The following is a 19143-nucleotide window of genomic DNA, read 5'->3' on the forward strand; positions in this document are numbered from 1 at the left end:
CTTTTGGGGAGGCAGGAAATGACACAAGGGCCACAAAACAAAAAAATGACCTGAGGGATGCAATTATTTCATAGAATCATAGTAGGGCTGGAAGGGGCCTCCAAGGCCATCGAGTCCAACCCCCCGCTCAATGCAGGAATCCAAGTCAGAGCATCCCCGACAGATGGCTGTCCAGCTTCATCTTGAACGCCTCCAGCGTGGGAGAGCCCACCGCCTCCCTCAGGAATTGGTTCCATTGTCGCATTGCTCTAACACTCAGGAAGTTTTTCCTGATGTTCAGCTGGAATCTGGCTTCCTGTAACTCGAGCCCACTATTCCGTGTCCTGCACTCTGGGATGATCAAGAAGAGATCCTGGCCTTCCTCTCTGTGACAACCTTTCAAGTCCTTGAACAGAGCTATCATATCTCCCCTCAGTCTTCTCTTCTCAAGGCTAAACATGCCCAGTTCCTTCAGTCTCTCCTCATAGGGCTTTGTTTCCAGTCCCGATTGTCTTTGTTGCCCTCCTCAGAACCCTCTCCAGCTTGTCTGCATCCTTCTTAAAGTGTGGTGCCCAGAACTGGACACAGTACTCCAGATGAGGCCTAACCAGTGCTGAGTAGAGGGGAACTAGTACTTCCCGGGATTTGGAAGCTATGCTTCTATTAATGCAGCCCAAAATGGCATTTGCCTTTTTTGCAGCCACATCACATTGTTGGCTCATATTCAGCTTGAGATCTACAACAATTCCAAGATCCTTCTCGCTTGTAGTATTGTTGAGGCAAGTATCGCCCATGTTGTAACTGTGCATTTGGTTCCTTTTTCCTAGGAGCAGAACTTGGCATGTATCCCTACTAAATTTCATTCTGTTGTTTTCTACCCAGTGCTCCAATCAATCAAGAGCACTTTGAATTTTGTTTCTGTCTTCCAAAGTATTAGGTATCCCACCCAATTTTCTGTCATCTGCAAATTCCCTGCACCTTGCAAATTCCCTGCATTCCCTGCACCTCCTCCTGCAAGTCATTCATAAAAATGTTGAAGAGCACTGGGCCCAGGACTGAGCCCTGCGGAACCCCGCTCGTTACTTCTCCCCAGTTTCAGAAGGTCCCATTGATAAGCACACTTTTGAGTCCGATTCTGTAGCCAACTGTGGATCCACCGGATCGTTGTTTCATCTAGCCCACTTTGAGCTGGTTTGCTCATCAGGATATCATGGGGCACTTTGTCCAAAGCTTTGCTGAAGTCGAGGTATATGATGTCTACAGCATTCCCACGGTCCACAGGGGAGGTTCCTTGATCAAAAAATGAGATCAGATTCGTCTGGCAGGATTTGTTCTTGACAAATCCATGCTGGCTTTGAGTCATCACTGCATTGTTTTCAAGGTGCGTACAGATGGATTGCTTTATAATCTGCTCCAGAATTTTCCCAGGGACTGATGTCAGACTAACTGGTCTGTAGTTCCCGGGTTCCTCCTTTATACCCTTTTTGAAGATAGGGACAACTTTAGCCCTCCTCCGGTCATCTGGCACTTCCCCCGTCCTCCATGATTTCTCAAAGAGAGTAGACAGCGATTTATTTCATTTCATTACCGCCCAATAGCCAAGCCGGGTCTAATCCCAACGAATTAGACCCAGGATGGCATAAAATACGCGTTCCTTTTCATGGCGGGCCTGAAGCCCAGCCCGAGACGCCCGGAGGTCGCCCGCCTCCCTCCCCGGATCACGACCCATGGCCCAGCACCTGCGGGGCCACGCTAGAAAAGCGGGGCGAGGGCTCCCGAGAGGCGGGGCGCGGCGCCTCCCCCCCCCCCGAGGAGCAGCGCTCCGCCCGTGCGCGTTGCCGTCCCGCCTTTACACTCGCCCCCTCTGCACATGCTCAGGCGCTAAGCCCTCGCGGGGGGAAAGCGGGCGCCCCGAAGCCGCCGCCTCGAGGCCTCCCTCGGCTGGCCAGCGCCGTCGGCTGGCGTTCCCCGCGACTCCTCCTCCCCCGTCCCCCCGCGGCGACCGCGAGGAGGCCGCGGCCGCCCCCCTGCGCCCGGCCGGGCTTCAGCTGCCGACTCCCTCCGCCCCTCCCGCGCTCCCTCCCGCCTTCCCTCCCTCCCGGCGCGGCGCGGCGCAGCTCTGGCGGGGGCGAGCTGCACTGCGCCGCCGCTTCGAGCCAGCCGTGCAGCCGAGCCAGGCAGCCGGGCGCGACCCACGGAGAGGCCGAGGAGGGCGGCGAGCAGCGCGCCCGCCCGGGGGGCTGGAATGGCAGCGAAAGGCGCCGCCGGCCGAGCCCGCCTCTGCGGAGGACCCCGCCGGCGCGGCGCCTGACCCCCCGGCCCGGCCCGGCCCCGCCAGCGAGGCTGCTCGCCCTGGTGCGGGCGCGGGGAGCGAAGCGAGCCCGGCCGGGGCGCGCGCCTGCGCCCGCCCCGAGATGGGCCGCTTTCCCCGCGGGCGGGGCGGGGCGGGAGCGCGCCGCGCGGCCGGGAGCGCCTCGGCCAGGGATCCGCTCGATCCCCCCGCCGCCCGGATCTCCCGCGCTGCGCTGCCCCGGGCAGCCTAGGCGGCGCTTTCGCCGTTGAGCGCCGGGGCCGCGGCGCGAACCCTCGGCGAGGCATCGCTGGAGACGCGGAGGCGCGGCCGGCACCCCGCCGCGCTTCGGGGGGTGACTGGCCGGCGACGGGGGCCGCTGTTCCTCGCCCCGGTGAAGGTGAGGCGGCCGCGCCCGCGGCGGGGGGGAGGCACGGTGGCGGGAGCGTAATTGGACGGGGGCGGGCGAGGGTTGTGCGGGGACCGGGGCGGCGCTGGGTGCGCGCAGTGCGCCCCTCTGGGGGGGCCGGCGGCGGCCGCGGCTCGGCGGCGTCCTGCCGACGCGCAGCGCGAGCGTGGAGGAGCCGCCCGGTTCGAAGGGCGGCGGTACAGGCGCCCCCGAAGTGAAGGGGGCAAGCGCGCGCCTGCCACGCTTGCCCCGCGCTTCCCTTCCGAGGAGCTCGGGGCGGCGTGGGCAAGGAAGCCCCAGGTCTGTGCCTTGATGGTGGGAGATGGTCGTATGGCTCTAGCATAGGAGAGCTGTATTGGAGATGCGCGGGGCGTGCGCAGAATTATACATGGGGTGGGGAACGTGGATAGGGAGAAGGTTTTGGGGCCACAGAATCGCAGGGTTGGAGAGGGGCTACAAGGCCATCTAGTCCAGCCCCCTGCGCAATGCAGGAAGCCTGATTCCCAGGTCGTCTCGCATCCAAGTACTAACCAGGGCTGCCCCTGCTGAGCTTACAAGAGGCTCGACATCATAGAATCATAGGGTTGGAAGGGGCCTCCGAGACCATCTAGTCCAGCCCCCTGCGCAATGCAGGAAGCCTGATTCCCAGGCGGTCTCCCATCCAAGTACTAACCAGGGCTGACCCTGCTTAGCTTCTGAGATCAGACACATCCAGCCCTTTGAAGTTGAATGGTGGAACAGATAAAAGGAAATACTTCTTCAGACAGTTATAATTAAACTGTGGGATTCACTGCCACACGATTTAGTGATGGCCACCAAGTTGGATGGCTTTAAAAGTGGATTGGACAAATCCATGGAGGAGAAGGCTACTAGTCTTCATGGCTATCCATTACATCCAGTATCCGAGGCAGTACCCCTCTATATTAGTTGCTGGAGGCAGGGGGAGTGCTTTAGTATTCATGTCCAGCTTGTGGGCTTCCCACTGGCCACAGAATGCTGAGCTAAATAGGCCTTTGGTCCGATCCAGCATTGCTCTTCTTAGCTTGTTAAACTCTGCATATGAATATCAAGCATTACATATTGAGGTGCTAGCGTGCCCTGCTGTAATTGAGTCACAGGGTAATCTAAACGAGCTGAAATCTAAACAAGAGACAGAAGTGCAGTTTGCTTATTGGTGTCTGTTAAATTACTGAGTGCCGAAAATTGGCATCACAAAGAACTTGCTTCATTAGGGACAAGGGAGTTGTAAAATAATCAAGCTGATGTATTATTTCTTCCTCGCTCTCTTTTCAACAAGATAGAGTTTTCGATTATTGAAGGGCATGGATTACATTTGTGAATTTCTATAATGAATATAGAGGGATTGCTGGAACATCTAACTTAGAGTTAAGAATTTTTACTTCTTGGCTGAAAGTTTGTTCCATTTACAATACTATTTTTTTACATTCATGACTTTGTCCTGAATTCTTTTCATGTTTATATAAAGACACACACCTGCACGTTGTACAAACAGTAAAAGTAATCAAACTGTTGCCTGCATAGGAACCCAATCCAAATCTACCAATTTATGCACTATTTAACCTATTTATATCCCCCTTTTTAAAGTAATTTTTGAAAGTGGTTTATATTAAAGCAGCCTTCCCCAATCTGGTGCTCTCCAGTTGTATTAGAGTACAACTCCCAGCATCCCCCAGCCAGCTGTGGAGGGCACCAAGTTGGGGAAAGCTACATTAAAGAAACTGGCTGGGGAATGCTGGGGGCTCTAGGACTTTTTTCTGTCTAAACCTGCATAGGATTGCACCTTAAAGAACTAAAGTAGGAGCAATAAAGCTAGCAGAGCACAGTAAAACAGCTGAGTCTATAATAAAATGCCTTTAAGAATAAACATGTTTTCAGGCGCTAAGAATGGGAAGGGAAGGAACTTGTCCTCCATATTGTCTCACTATTATAGCTTCCTCATGCTGTACCCAGAAGTCAGGCCTGCTGATGTTATACTGGAGTATCCTGCAAAAAATATGTGAAGTGTGAAAATTAACACATCACCCTGAATTCTCAGGAAAGTGCACTCAAGACTGGCTCCCTAGCATGTGTTCACTCACTATTTAGGGACGAGTCATCCCTTCTCATTTTGTCTCCTTTGAGGTCCGCCAGCTGTGGAGTCAGGTGCAAAATGACAGCTCAGGGGGTGGATCCTGATGCAATGTGATGGCTAAGAGGGCGGCGTCAATTACCTAGTGCAACTCATGAGCCATACCCTTGGGTTCCTTGCAAGAGGAAAAAAGGCGGGATATAGCTGGAGAGCCAGTGTAGTGTAGTGGTGAGAGTGACGGACTGGGAGCCGGGAGATCCGGGTTCTAGTCCCCACTTGGCCATGGAAGCTCACTGGGTGACTTTGGGCCAGTCACAGACTCTCAGCCCAGCCTACCTCACAGGGTTGTTGTTGTGAGGATACAACGGTGAGGAGGAGGATAATGTAAGCCGCCTTGAGTTCCTTGCGAGAGGGAGAAAGGCGGGGTATAAATGCAATAAATAAATAAATAAATAAATATACATGCAATAAAAAAAATAATAAATCCCTGTATATGGCCAGCATATACAGGCACAAACCTACATGAGACACGGAGGGTGCGTCCTAGCAGGGTGGGCAGCCGCCTCCAAACTTGGAGACAACCACCTATCCAATGCAGAGCAGAAGCACACAGGGGGATCATCCCCTCCGCGTTTCAGCCGCCCTGCTTTCATGGCTAGACAGCCGTTTTCGGCTGTCTAGCCATGGGACCTCAGAGCGGGAGAAGCAGCAGCCATACAACATGTAGGATGTGTCGTACCAGCATTCCTACTTCCCTGCCCCGACATGCCCCCTGGAACGTCCCGTTTTTGCCACTCCGCGCTCCTCTTCCGAGGGGGTGGAGGCCAGTTCTCAGGGAACCGACCTATCCTATGGCCATCTAGATATGAATAACCTAATTGAGGGGTGGGGAGAGCCTTTTTTTGTTGTTGGTATAGTTAAGCGGCTGCGAGCCAGAAACTGTAGCTGATCTATGCTGCAGATCATCCAGTGACCTACCAATAGATCCCGCTGTACCTTCTGCCTGTACACGAAGTAGGGTGCTTTTAGATGGAGAGCTCCTCGTGCCCTTAGAAGGTGTTGTGCAACTATTTCGTCTTTTTCTCCATATCAGATTTTCTGTGGTAAGAAAAAAGACAGAAGAAGTAGTAGGAAAGGGTGGGAGGGCTATAAATTGAACGTGTCATCTGGAGCCCCCGTAAAATTCCGTGATTGTGGCAGGGCAATGGCACAATAAAAGCCTCATCTGGAAGCACCCTTATTCTCCAGTGGATGTGGGGAAGTGTCAGACTCAGGCTGGTATTTACGTTACATGTGACATGGTGAAACCACTTAAATTTTCTCCTTCTCCCCATGTTGTGAGGTGTATTTTATTTATTTATGTATTTATTTATTACGAAAGGCTCCAAGATCCCCTTGAACACAGCAATGCTTACTTCTGAGTAAACCCACTGACTGTAAGGCTTCCCTTTCCTGGGAGTAAGTGCCATTGAAATCTGTGTGGCTTGCTTCTGCTTAGGCATTCATAGGAGTGCATTCTAAGTCTTCCTAGAGTAGCAGTCTTAAGGTCTCCCATCCCCTTCAGAGCATGTACTTGGAACCTCCCCCTCCCATTGACTTCGCCGACTGCTTCTTCTCCCTTTTGCTCACCAGATTGATGGGCTTTTTTCCTCCCAGGGTGGATGGGGGAGTCTCCTTTCTGAGCCACGCAGGAGAAGGCTTGACAGTTAGGATTTCAATGGGTATTAAAAGTGCCTTTTCTCCTCCCCTGAATAAACTAATCATGCAGAGCTTGGAATGGTCATTTTAATAGTTTCCTTTTGGGGTGTGGTTTTAGATAAGGCGGTAATGCTGAGGTGGTTTTCCATAGTACTCCCTCCCACCTAGCCGGCCACTATCCCTTCTCTTAGCCCACCTTGCAGGGTCGTTGGGGAGCTAGAATAAGGGGGAAGAGCAACAAAGCAGTGGGGTGGGGAAGCAAACCAGGTCTAATGAAGGTGTCCCCCCTGAAGCAGTCACCGGGGGGATGGGGCTGCTAGGGATGGCTTGGTGCATTGACTGTATACAAGTCCGTTTGTGGATTTCTTACTTCCGTAGTTGGGAACCCGGAAATTGGTGTACCCTTCAAACTCAGTAGTGCAAGCAATGTACTGCATTTAATTCCATCACACACAGCCATATTTCGCAGAGAAGGACCAGCAGCGCCAGCAACCTCGGGGTAAGCCACCGAGAAGACTCTCTCTCCCTCGGAGGAAGGAGGGGACGAGCTCCCATAGCCTGCTGTCCAGATCACTAGAAGGGCTTCCGACTTCCCTCCTGCCATGGAGGAGTGGAGGGATGGGCAGAGCCATCAATCTTGTTACAGGGACCAGTGATCAGGGGAGGGGAGGGGAGGGGAGGGGCCAGCGGGCCAGCAGCCCCCTTCTGTCCTGATTGTTCCCTGCAGCTCAGCCCAGCCATGAAAAGATATGATGCGGAGGGACGCGCTATGAGAGATGCCTATATACAGGGCCAGGGTAAATCCCGGAAAGGATCTGGAATCTAGAGGACCAGTTTGTAGTGGGATAAAATGCCAGGTGTTAAGAGAGCCTCTGTATAGCATTTTCAGGGACCTAGATGGGCTGCCCTGGGAAAGCAGAGGGGAAGTCCACTTCCATCAGCACAGTTGATCCAGCGTAAATCTGGATCCAAACCCGTGTATAGAAATGTCATTAATGTTTTGTACCTCACACCACTGAATGGGACAACCTGATTCTGCTTTTATTAATAATCTAATTATAGGAAGTGCTCAGAAAGAATATTTAATGAAGAGATGTTCCCAGTGGGGCTTGCAGTGGAAACCAGCAGAAAAATGCTTTCAAGCAAAGCATTGTATCCAAAATTTTCAAAAGAAAACTTCGGCATCCAGTCAAAGGGCAAGATTTAAAAAAAAAAAATCCTATTCCCAAATCAATATTTCATTGTGCCCTCCAATTTGCATCTTGGTTCTAAATATAATTGTCATCATAAATAGAATATCAAGAGGGAAATGCAAGATAGAGAAGTTGAATTTTTAATGATTTCTTCAAGGGAGATAAAAACGAGGGCAGCCGAATATTTAGAGGGGGAGTGTTTCACACATCAGTGACCACAAGAGAGACGGCACGGATATGAGAAATAGCACAAGGAAGTGAAAGCTTAATAAGATTTGTGTTTGATCAGCAGAGGGACTAAGGAGGAGAACAGGGAGAAAGCCACAAAGATAGCTAGTGCAATCATGAAGAGATTTAAAGGTTAAAATAAGAAGTTTAAACTGTATAAGATAATAAAGGAAGCAAGTGAAGAGAAATGCACAGAGCTGTAACTAGGGATGTGAAACTTCTTGAGGCCATGGAAACTTCTTTTTTCAAAAATTGAAAAATAAGCAATACTTTTTTTAGCACTCTTTACAGATCTAAAGTCACTTTGTTGCTTTAAGGCAGCCTTCCCCAACCTGGTACCCTCCAGATATCTGGGACGTCAGTGCCCATCAGCCTCAGGCAGCATGGCCAATGGTCAGAAGTGCTGGGCGCTGTAGTCCAAAACATCTGGAGGGCACCAGGTTGGGAGGGCTGCTGTAGGAACATGAAGCAGCCGTTTTGTTCCGAAAATTCTTTTATGTATGACTTAGTTTGCTCATAAAATTATCATTATATTTTTAAACCTTTAAAAGTAAACTCAGTTAATAAATTTGTAATTATTGTTTGAATAGATTAGAACTCCATTAAATGACTTCTATAGCATCAGAAATGTAGAATTCTATAGAACAAAACCCAAGCTGTCAAGAATGCACAATGGTGACTCTACTCACATGATGGGAAACTGAGCATAAATATCTTATCAGTAAATATATTTTAGATCAATAATTTAAATAAGGAATGAACAAACTATGCTGGGAATCTTACAGAGAGGATTAAAAAATATTTTCCCCATGGCTTCACTATTTCCAGACATTTTACATCTCTTGTCTTTCTCTAAAAGGGTTCTTATTACATAGTTTTTAGAAATCATTTTGGAGGGAATAAAGGCTGGGCAACAATATATCAATGCTTTGTCTTAAATTCTAAAAGAAAATATTTCATAATCCAAAGCTGTTTAATTTTTCCATTTTTTGGGAAAATAACAAAAACGTTCCTCGGAAAAACCCGGGAAAAAACTTTTTTTTTCTGGGGGGTTTTCTAGGCCTTCGCACCTGTAGGTGTAACATGAACCCTTCAGATGTTAGCACCACATGCAAGCTAGTTCTGCAACTGTGCACACTGGCTATGCCCCCCTGCTGCTGCTGCACTTTCTGGTTAAGCCCTGCCAGCTGTTCATTTGACAGCTGGGGGAAATGGCTCCACACGTCCACATGAACAGGGATCCTGGGAAGTTGTATTCCAAAACATCTGGAGGGCACCAGGTTGGAGAAGGCTGCCATCTTGCAAGTCATAGCTTGATGCTAGTAATTGATTTTATGTAACAGTTCATATTATAGCCCAACCCTATGCATGTTTATGTGGATGTACACCCCATTGGGTTCAGTGGGGTTTACTTCCAAGTAATTTCCAAGCTTGCAGTCTTGGAAATGGATATTTTTCTGTCCTGCATCACTGAATATAGGTCCAAATATGTTGATATCAGTGGTACTTTCTGTTTCTCAAAAGAGGTTGGATTGCCTCCCAACTGGCCAGAATTTGGGTGTATTTGTGTGAACATCTTGAGTACTGAGATCTTTTACAAATCTTGCAAGTATCTCCCAAATGGACAATACGGTGCTGGAAATTGTTAGCCCAGTTTGAGGCAATGTGTATTAGAAAATCTGGCTGTAACCTTGTCTGGAAACCTAAACTTATAATTAGCCTTCAGCTCTTTTTATTTACATGCTTTTTATTCTGGCAAAGATGGTTTTCTGTTCTTTCATAGGTGTTCGATTTCTGCAGTTTTACCAAATGAAAAGAGAAAAACAAAACAAAAATGACAATGTGGAAAATGAACTGAACTAACAGACTATGACATGAACACATAGTAGAAAGGTATTGTTGAGATGTTGAGCAAACTCTCAAGGTACATTCAAGACTGGAACTGAAAGGCAAATATATATGGAAAATACTTTATTTATTTTAGGTTTATAAACACTTTAAGCAGAGCTATGTGTACAGGGCATTAAAGGCCCTAGCCCTGAGTACTACAAACCCCATTCAGCCACTTTCCTGGCTTCTAAGAAGCATTCCAAGTATACCTTCACTGCTATATAGGCTAGAAACTAGTTTTATTAAAACAAAAGCCAAGACACTTGGGAAGCTGAATTCTGCTTCTAATACTACATTCTGGGACAATTTTGTGTGAGCACACAAAAAAGGCAGACACACAGCTGTGGCCGTAAGCTAGATTAGAAATGAACTAAAAGGAATGAATGAGCTTCATGTATTTCCACATAATTCACAATTGGCATATGTCTGATTGGGGCAGTGGTACGACCTTGTTAATCAGCCTAAAAATTAGATGCGCTGCAATATACTTAATACAATATACATCGGAGTAATGCTGTGACCACTAGACACGCTCCCAGAAACCGTGCTCCAGTCCCTGTGCCCTTGTAGCCGGAGCGGTTCTCCCTGCGCCAGCTATGTCTCCACGCTTGGAAACAGAGTGTGGTGACAGGGAAAAGGGGGTGGTCCCGGGGGCAGGCTGGGGAGGAGACCACAGAAGCTGCTTCACGCAGCTTCCTATCAGGTCTCCAGGCCTCTTCCCTCCCCCTCCGAAGGCAAAATCGCCTGTCTAGGCAAAAATGCAGGGCAACTGGAGCATGGAGGAGAGGATACCCTCTGTGCTCCAGCCGCCCTGCATATGATAGTCGGCAGCCTCCAATTTTGGAGGCTGGCGACTATCGAGATAGGATTGTGCTCTAAGCGGCTAGATGGCCGTAGGATTTTTTGGTTTATGGGAACTGAGCTCCGAGCCGGTGCTTCGAGGTCGTTTCCCACAAATCTGACTCCCCTCTCCCTCCCCCGCCACCCCGTAGGTGGTACGGTTCATCCCAGGCTCTGTGCTCAGAAGAGCAATGCGGAGCGGCCGGAAGGGGAATATTCCTGGAGGCGGGGAGGGGACCGCGGAAGTGCCAGCATGCCGCTTCTCATGAGCCCCCTGCGCCCCCCACTTCGAGGCACCCCAGCTAGACAGCCGAAATCTAGCTGCAAATGCAGGGTGGCCAGAGCATGGAGGAGAGGATCCCTCCATACTTCACCTGCCCTGCATTGGATAGTTGATTGCCTCTGAATTCGGAGGTGGCTGAGTATCCCCATAGGATTGTGCCCGAAGTAAGATATCTCAGCTAGACAAATCTAATTATAAACATACAGTAGTTTAGGGGGGAAATATACTTGGTGATAAAAGCATGAAGCTCAAATTAATAGGGAGGCATTCCTAACATTCTCAACGTTCAAAATGCTGGCCTATTTCTGTAACTAGTGTGGGTGTGTGTTATATTTGTCTTTTCTTTATACCAGCATAAACAGCACTAACCAGGCAGTTGTTTATTAAGCTATCTTCAACCATTTTCCTTAAAAGGAAATGTAAAAGAATGGGATGCCACCGTGCTGTAGCATTATTTAATGGCATTCTTGGGGTTTTACCTATAATTATCTTTAAATTGATCAGGTGTTTACTATAGAAGGGTCTGTCATAAGTTGTAAAGTAAAGAATTAGTTTTTAAGTGGTTTTTAAATTTTTGAACCCATGGAACTCAAAATAGTTAATCACTGACCATCCCAATATTATGTTTTAACACAACCAGCAGGCTACATATGGAGTGGGGAGATTGAAAGTTAGCCTCACAGGGGACCGTTTCTCAGAATTTTTCGCGGAGGGGAATTTGCCTCCAGGTTCAGGAGGGCAGCTGCTTGTAAGCACCATCAACAACTTTTTCTTTCCAGAATCTCAGAGATTACGTTATCTATAACTAACCCCAGTTAGTTACAGAATCAGCCAGCATTTTGTGAATAGTAGGAACGCCTATCTTAAATTGAGCTTCATAGGATACCCTTTGTATATACCAAGTTCCATACTTTCATGGAAGGCAACCCTATCTGGTATTTTATTAGAAAAGAGTGGAAAGTTTGTAATGAGGGTTATTAAGCTAATGCTTGGGCAGAAGCAAAAAATACAATTTCACTGTTACCAGCAATACAATTAATCATTTTTACCAAGGAAATGAAGCCTGTTTTTTCCTTACTTGAAGCTCAGACCATAGATAAACTAACACCTCTTGTTTTTTTAATTAAATCAGTAACAGAAAAATGGTAAAGTACTGAATGCAAGAAGAGATGGGAGGAAGCCCCCAGATACCCAGAAATATTATTATTGAGCCCACTGTATTTTGAATATACAACTTTCAGGGGCACTCTTACACATAAGCAATTTGAACCTTTGGTCTCCAATCTGGAAGCTGGGAGATCCGGGTTCTAGTCCCCACTCGGCCACGGAAGCTCACTGGGTGACTTTGGGCCAGTCACAGACTCTCAGCCCAACCCACCTCACAGGGTTGTTGTTGTGAGGATAAAACAGAGAGGAGGAGGATAATGTAAGCCGCCTTGGGTTCCTTGCAAGAGGAAAAAAGGTGGGGTATAAATGCAATAAATAAATGAATAATAATAACAACAACAACAATCATATTGAAATGTGCTGGGCTCAGTAAACATGCTTCTATGTATCTGGGGGCTTCCTTCTTTTCTTCCTTCCTTAATCAGTGCCAGAATTTCTGCTTAGGCTGCCTTAGCAAGTGAAGCACAAATGGTCTCTTTCTTTCTGGGCAACGGTAATTTGATGAAAAACGTAAGGCCAGAATGTTCTTTCAGTTTGGCTCTCTTTTGCTTTCTGTCCCATGCTAACAACGTTCACAAGTGACATGTCCTAGAGACGGGGATACTCTATTGCTCAGGTCTAGCTGGCATCTCTGTGGCACAATAAAGCCACTGCTGAAGAAAATCAGTGATGTGGGGGATGTTGACTCAAGGGCAGGATAACCCAGGAATGAAGTAGTGGAGGAAACAGAGGATGGGTAGGTGGGCAGGGAGTGTGAGACCCAAACCCATCAAAGACACCTCTCTCAAAGAAGAATTCCATGCCTGCTCTACCAGATGGCACATTTGTCCAAATGGCTTCTCTTGACTTTACCTGTTAAACTGCAGCTAAGACCAGTGTCCTCAAGTAGCCATCTTGGTGAGTCCTCTGGGAAAGGTTCATAGCTTTTATGGAGCAGCTGCTTTCCTGTGATGTGGAGTAAACCAGTGCTTGACTGGGAGGACTGGGCACCTAAAGACCTGCACATCCTGGCTAGACCAGAAAGGGAGTCACGCCTTTAAATGAAAAGAAGGCAGACGCTGGATAGAGTTTTATAATTGTTTTGTTTATGTTCTTACAAGTGACACTAAAACACCTTTTAGAAGTTGTCAGATTTGTTAAATCTAGTGTGAGAAACAGTTCCTCGAAAGGCATAACGTAAAGCCTGAATGAAAAGAAGGCAAAAACTGATTTCAAACAGGTGTTCTTCCTCAAGAAAAACAGTCAATGTCCAAGTTAATTTGGCTGGATCCAGCCTAAGGCTGTAATCCTAACAGCAGATTCTGATTATAGGGACGGACGAAAGTCCCTTACCTGGTCCCGCAGCTTTTTTCGGGGAGGGGAGGCGCTCCATTTCTCCCCCCGAAATTCATGGCGGGTGGGGAGGCGCCCCATCCCTCCCCACCGAAATTCTGGCTGGGGGGAGGCGCCCCATCCCTCCCCGCCGAAATTCTGGCCGGGGGGGAGTGCCCCGCCTCTCCGGCTGCAAAAGAAAAAAGTAAAGTAAAAAAAAAAAATGTGATAGGCTACGTAAAGATTTACGTAGCCTATCATGGCTAGATTTTCAAAGTCAGCCGTGATAGGCTACGTAAATCTTTACGTAACCTATCACAGCTGTCTTTGGGGGGGGGGAAAGCGCGTACGCAAAATAGCGTTGCCCTTATTTTCGCCGCAGTCTACGTAAATCTTTACGTAGACTACCCGTGCCCAAATAAGGAACGCAAATGGCGGCGCCCATGGGCGCCGCCATTTACGTACGTGCTTTTTTTTTTTTTCAAAGTCAGCCGTGATAGGCTACATAATGATTTACGTAGCCTATCACGGCTGACTTTGAAAATCTAGCTGTGATAGGCTACGTAAATCTTTACGTAGCCTATCACGTTTTGTTTTTACTTTGAAATGGCGGCGGTGGTGGCCGGTCAGAAGACCGGCCACCGCCGCCGCCACTGAACAGCCGCCGGGACCCGCCGCCATGAGGGACATTCGCACGAGGTAAGTCCCATTCCGGGGGGGGCGGGGGGGGTGTCAGAGAATTTCCCCACCAATTTCGGGGGGCCGAATGCGTTGGCATTCGGCCCCCCGGAGATTCGTGGAGAAATTCTCCGACATCCCTAGTTCTGAATAGACATGTATATGATTGTGCTCTGTTATTTCTGCAACAATTTCAATGGGAAAAGTTAGACGTGACTAACTTCTCACATTGATTTCTCACATTGATTTCAATGGGAGCTCAGTGCAGCTAGCTTAAGCTAAGACTTGACTAACTTATTGCATTGATTTCAATGGGAGCTCAGTGCAGCTAGCTTCAGGCCTTCTGTATCTTAATGGAGTGCCACACGTGCAAGGAGAGGGAGCGCTTCAGTCTCACCCCCTCTGCTGTCACATCCGTTACCCTCAACTGGTGAAGGGCAACTGTCTGAAAATGAAGGCCTCCTGTGGAGGCTCTCCATGCAAGCCAGAATGCTGGTTTTCCATAACTAGAGGGCGTCAAATGAGACATTCAGACTAAGACTACATGCCCTCTGATGCATGGTCTTTTTAAAATTAAACTTTAATAAGACTTTTTGCAGAAAAAAGTTATGACAGGCCCTTAGCTATATCCCTCACCCCTTAAATCCTCAAAGAAACAACAACAACCAATTAACACACATAACAAGATGATGATCGTCATGGTGATGATGGAGATGGAAGGGAAGAAAAAGTGAGGTGAGCCATCTGCATGAATACAGACATTTAAGTTTCAAATAGTTCCAAGAAATCTGATTCTGTTGTTCAGTTCAGTCCTAGCCTCTTGTTAAATGCTACTGACATCTTGACTGTCAGAGCAATACGACAATGGAACCAATTCCCTGGGGAGGTGGTGGGCTCTCCCACACCGGAGGCCTTCAAGACGAGGCTGGACAGCCACCTGTCTGGGATGCTTTGACTTGGATTCCTGCACTGAGCAGGGGGTTGGACTCGATGGTCTTGTAGGCCCCTTCCAACCCTACTATTCTATGATTCTATGACCGTTGGATCTAAAAAGCTGTGATGGACTGTGGGAGAAAATCTCTCCCTACTGGGAACCCCCCCTTTCTTGTGAGTGTTCCCCAGAAATGAATTACAGTAATGCTGCCACCATCCAGGTTGAACCACCTGATACACCTGAGACTGTCCAGCTGTTGGGGGGGGGGGTTCTAGGTGATACAGAAAATAACACCTCCCTACAGCCCAGTGCTAGTGGGGTGGGGTGGGGAGAAGCTTTAGTTTTAATTTCACAGAGGATACCAAATCTTACAGAATCTTGTGAACTATCCTTGAAAGACAAGGGATAGCTTAATAACCATAAGTCTTGCCACATGGGGAAAATTTTAGCAAGAAATTCTAGAGAAATACCTTTTTTAAACCAATGAAGCCAAACGTCAAAATATATAAAGTAATTTTGGGGGGGAAGGGAAAAAAGGAAGGCAATAACACAGACTCTCAAATGAAATCCAGAAGTCAATTTACTTTTTCTCCTTTTTTTTTTTTTTTTAGTAGAATCATGGGTTCCAGAGCATGTACATAGTTTCTTGCAGAAAAGAGGTTCTGATAGAATATAAGTTCTTACAGAGCATCTTTGGTCACCTTCTTAGATGGTTCCAAGGATCTAAAGGAAATGAGGGGATGCTTCACATTTTTACTGGTCACCCCCTTACCAAAGATGGATCATAGTTGGACCAGTGGTGAGAGAAGCTCCATATATGATGCAAGTGATCTAGGCCAGGGATGGTAGGTAGATCTCCAGACGTTTTGGATTTCAACTCCAAGAAGACCCTGACAATATGGCCAATGATCAGGAATGTGGTACTTTCTGCCCACCCCTGGGCCTGGTAGCCACTCAGAGGTTCATTAAGAGACTGGACCAACCTTCTTAATGGTTCTGAACTTCCATTACGAAAGAGCTAGCCAATATGGACCAGTTGGCTTCTTGTAAAACAGGAATTAAATTGGGAATGTGTATTGGAAATAAAACCCAGGGTGTTACTAGATGGTACTGTCAGAATATAGGCGTTAGTCACAGAGGTCCTTTGTCCAATTTTCAATGTGTGGAAGGTTCACTGATGCCCAGTGCTACAGAATAAGTTATTTAGCTATCACAGTTGCCCTTAGAACCCAGAGACATTAGATATGATTTGTTTTCCCCTGTTGGTGGTATGAATCCAGGAATTCAATGGGGAATCTTCAGGATGTCAGCAAATCTGACACAGGTTAAAAAGTTACACTTGTGACAACCTGGACAAATCAAAAACTTCATCACATTTTATTTTAAAGGACAGATGCAAACGTATTTAAGTTGGGTGTTTATCTGCAAAAGAGCCAGCTGAAGACTCAGGCAAATTCCAGTTGTAAATAAGGGCCAGTTTGTTTAAAATCATCTGGTCATTATTCAGTCTGTTTTTGGAATTTTGCTTTGTAGGTGGAAGGGTGTGTGGATGTAGGCTGCGATCTGAAAGAAGGAATTGTGGTTATAAGTATCTCTCACTGCTCTTTCTGAACTGCCAATCCAGATTAATTTGCATTTATGTTTTCGGGCAAGCCAAACGACTAGGACCAGTGCTGAATACTAAATGCAACCTGACAGCTAATTCGGGTTTATGTTGTGTAGTGATCGGGGGCCTTCTGTTGCTAGAATAACTAGGTTGAATTCCTCCCCTCCTGTTAGACTTTGATATAAAAATACCTCCGATTAAAGTGGGAGGACGCCTTTTCCTGATGACTTCTCTTACCAACAGATAGTATAATTAAACCCAGGGCTGGCCCGACCATGAGGTTGCATGAAGCAGCTGCTCGAGGCAGCAGATGCAGAGGGGTGAGGAGCAGCAAAAGGTTGGAGGACAGAGCTGTGTGTGCCAGATTGCCTGCCCTGCCCCCCTAAGCTAGCCTACCGCCTTCTGGTGTGGTAGAGGATGCTGTGCTGTTGTCAGCGTTGAAGCAAGATCCTTCTGTACGTGGAATGTGAGCTGGCAGTCTTTTCCTTTGCCTTGGGCAAAATAATGTTTTCGGCCACCCTGATTAAGGAACTCATTCAAAACTATTAATAAAGCAACAGTAATTGCTGCTAATATTATTGCTATTTAGATTAAATATATTTAATATTAGCTATATTATTATATTATTAGCTATATTATGATATTTAATATTAGCTAATATTATTGCTTGTTTATTTATTTATTTATTTATATCGTTATTGCTGTTAATAAAGCAGCAGTAAGAGAAGCACAACAAATGTAAGACAGGAACCAGCCTAAAATACTCACGATCACGGTTCCTGAAAACCTTGGGCAAATGAAAAAGTCTTGACCTGGGGCATGACGCAGTGGGGATGGTGTTGGGGAAGCAGCTCCAAGGAGGGTGTTCCAAAGCTGGGGCAGTTCCTGCTCAAAAGATCTTCTTTTGCCACCCATCTAATCTCCCACAGCAGGGGTGTTTGGAGCAGGGCCTCCAATGATGAACTTAAACAATCGGGAGGTTCATGTGGGAGAAACATCCATTAGACATCATGCTTGCATGCTACAGTTGTACCGATCAGCTTTTGTTCACACTGTTTGAGTGGACTGATACAATATTGATTGATTGTCAGCAAAGAAAAAGAAGCCGGCATGGGGTTGTGCGGGGGGAGGGGGGGATCTTCACGACAATGGAATGAGAAGCACATTGGAATATTAGCCGGATTTTCATGGAATCGGCTTTGGTCCATCAGGGACACACAAAGCAAGATACACGAGTGTACCATACATTTTAAATCCAGTTTTCAGGGGTCACGCAGCACTTGAAAGGAACATACTTCTGGCTGGGGTGGGGGGAGTCGCACAGAATGTCATCAAATTGACAGGAGCTGCTCAAGCAATGAGAGAGGCTTGTTTCTTGGCCCATGTTCAGGATCCCCCCCCCCCCGCTACTACTTTATTATGAATGGAGAGCAATTAATTTTTCCCCATGTGTGCAGATTTCCCTGAAGAAGCCCAATCTTCAGTTCTTGGATGCAGCATCTGAAAGCTCCCCCTGAGAGCACCCCGCCATTTCACCGCATTCCAGCAATCTGCCCTTGGGGGTTCTTTCTGCCCAGAAATGTAGTATATAAATACATTAAACTGAATTAAAACATACAGAAAAAGCCATAAAAGTTCATTTTTAAAACTGGTAAATCTACAAGGTCTGTAAAATATAATAAAAGAATAATTACAGAGCAAGGCCAGGACCGTGGTTGGCCAAAACGTATCTGGACCTGGAGGGTGTGTTTTCTAGCTCAAGATCGGTGGCTTCAGCTGGAAGCTGGAGCCTGAAGAGCAGCAAGCAAGAGGTTTGCTCAACGGAACAGTACCAAGGGCAGAAAGCCGAGTTCCCTGACCTGACCAGTCCAGAGGCGTCACAGTGCATACAAATGGTAGGGACCAATATTACGCATCTTTGTTCCCTTCCATGTGTGAAAAGGGCTTTGGGGCCCAAGCACATGCAGTCATTCGGACGAATTTCAGCCTTGGAGCTTGAGGCTTCACAGTCAAACCCTGAAGTCTCTTAACAGATTGTGTTCTTATTATTGGGTACAGAAACTAGAGACTATAGTTCGGCCGGACAGACTAATTGATTAGAATTCTTGGGAGTGCACAGTAAGAAAACCTGGGCTGTCTACCAGTTGAAGAGCAATCTGCAACTAGCCTATCACCAAAATCTCATTTATAGGTGCTTTTTTGTAGTCTGGTGTACAGATGCAGCAGGATGAAGTGATGGTGGATTCTTGAGATAGTAGAGGGACTATAACATTTCAGGACTCCGCGGGTTATTCAATTTTGGAATACTCCCTTGTGTGTGTTTTTTTAAAGCTAGTTAATCAGGAGAGAGGCGAGCCTGTTTTGCTTCTTGTGCTAGTGTCCTTTGCACAGGGCAGTGAAACGCAAGGGACCATTCAAAAACTGTATTTCCTCTCTCCAGCTGCCTTAAGTGGTACGGTCCATTCAGGATTCTTTCACCCCATTCTGCTGCACACCAGACTTGAGATACAGAAAGAAGTGTAAGAATTTACAATGTAATTTAAAACAA

At 47.3% G+C, this 19143-nt stretch overlaps 1 protein-coding gene across 5 annotated transcripts in view; it reads left to right on the forward strand.

Annotated features, from left to right (window-relative positions):
- Window positions 1-2415: 2415 nt before the first annotated feature.
- Window positions 2416-19143, forward strand: part of PRR5 (proline rich 5) — a 104965-nt gene continuing 88237 nt past the window's right edge. For 3 of the 5 annotated variants that reach the window (XM_084811256.1, XM_084811259.1, XM_084811258.1), the window contains exon 1: window positions 2416-2669. The gene's annotated coding sequence lies outside the window, so the exon portion shown is untranslated. Of the gene's footprint in view, window positions 2670-2739; window positions 2979-19143 lie in introns of those variants that run through there. The other 2 variants (XM_084811261.1, XM_084811260.1) reach the window with 2 other exon arrangements.

This window comes from Heloderma suspectum, chromosome 7 (genome assembly GCF_057233095.1).
Source record: "Heloderma suspectum isolate Gila_16-S chromosome 7, 16-S_ref, whole genome shotgun sequence".
Lineage (NCBI taxonomy): Eukaryota > Metazoa > Chordata > Lepidosauria > Squamata > Helodermatidae > Heloderma > Heloderma suspectum.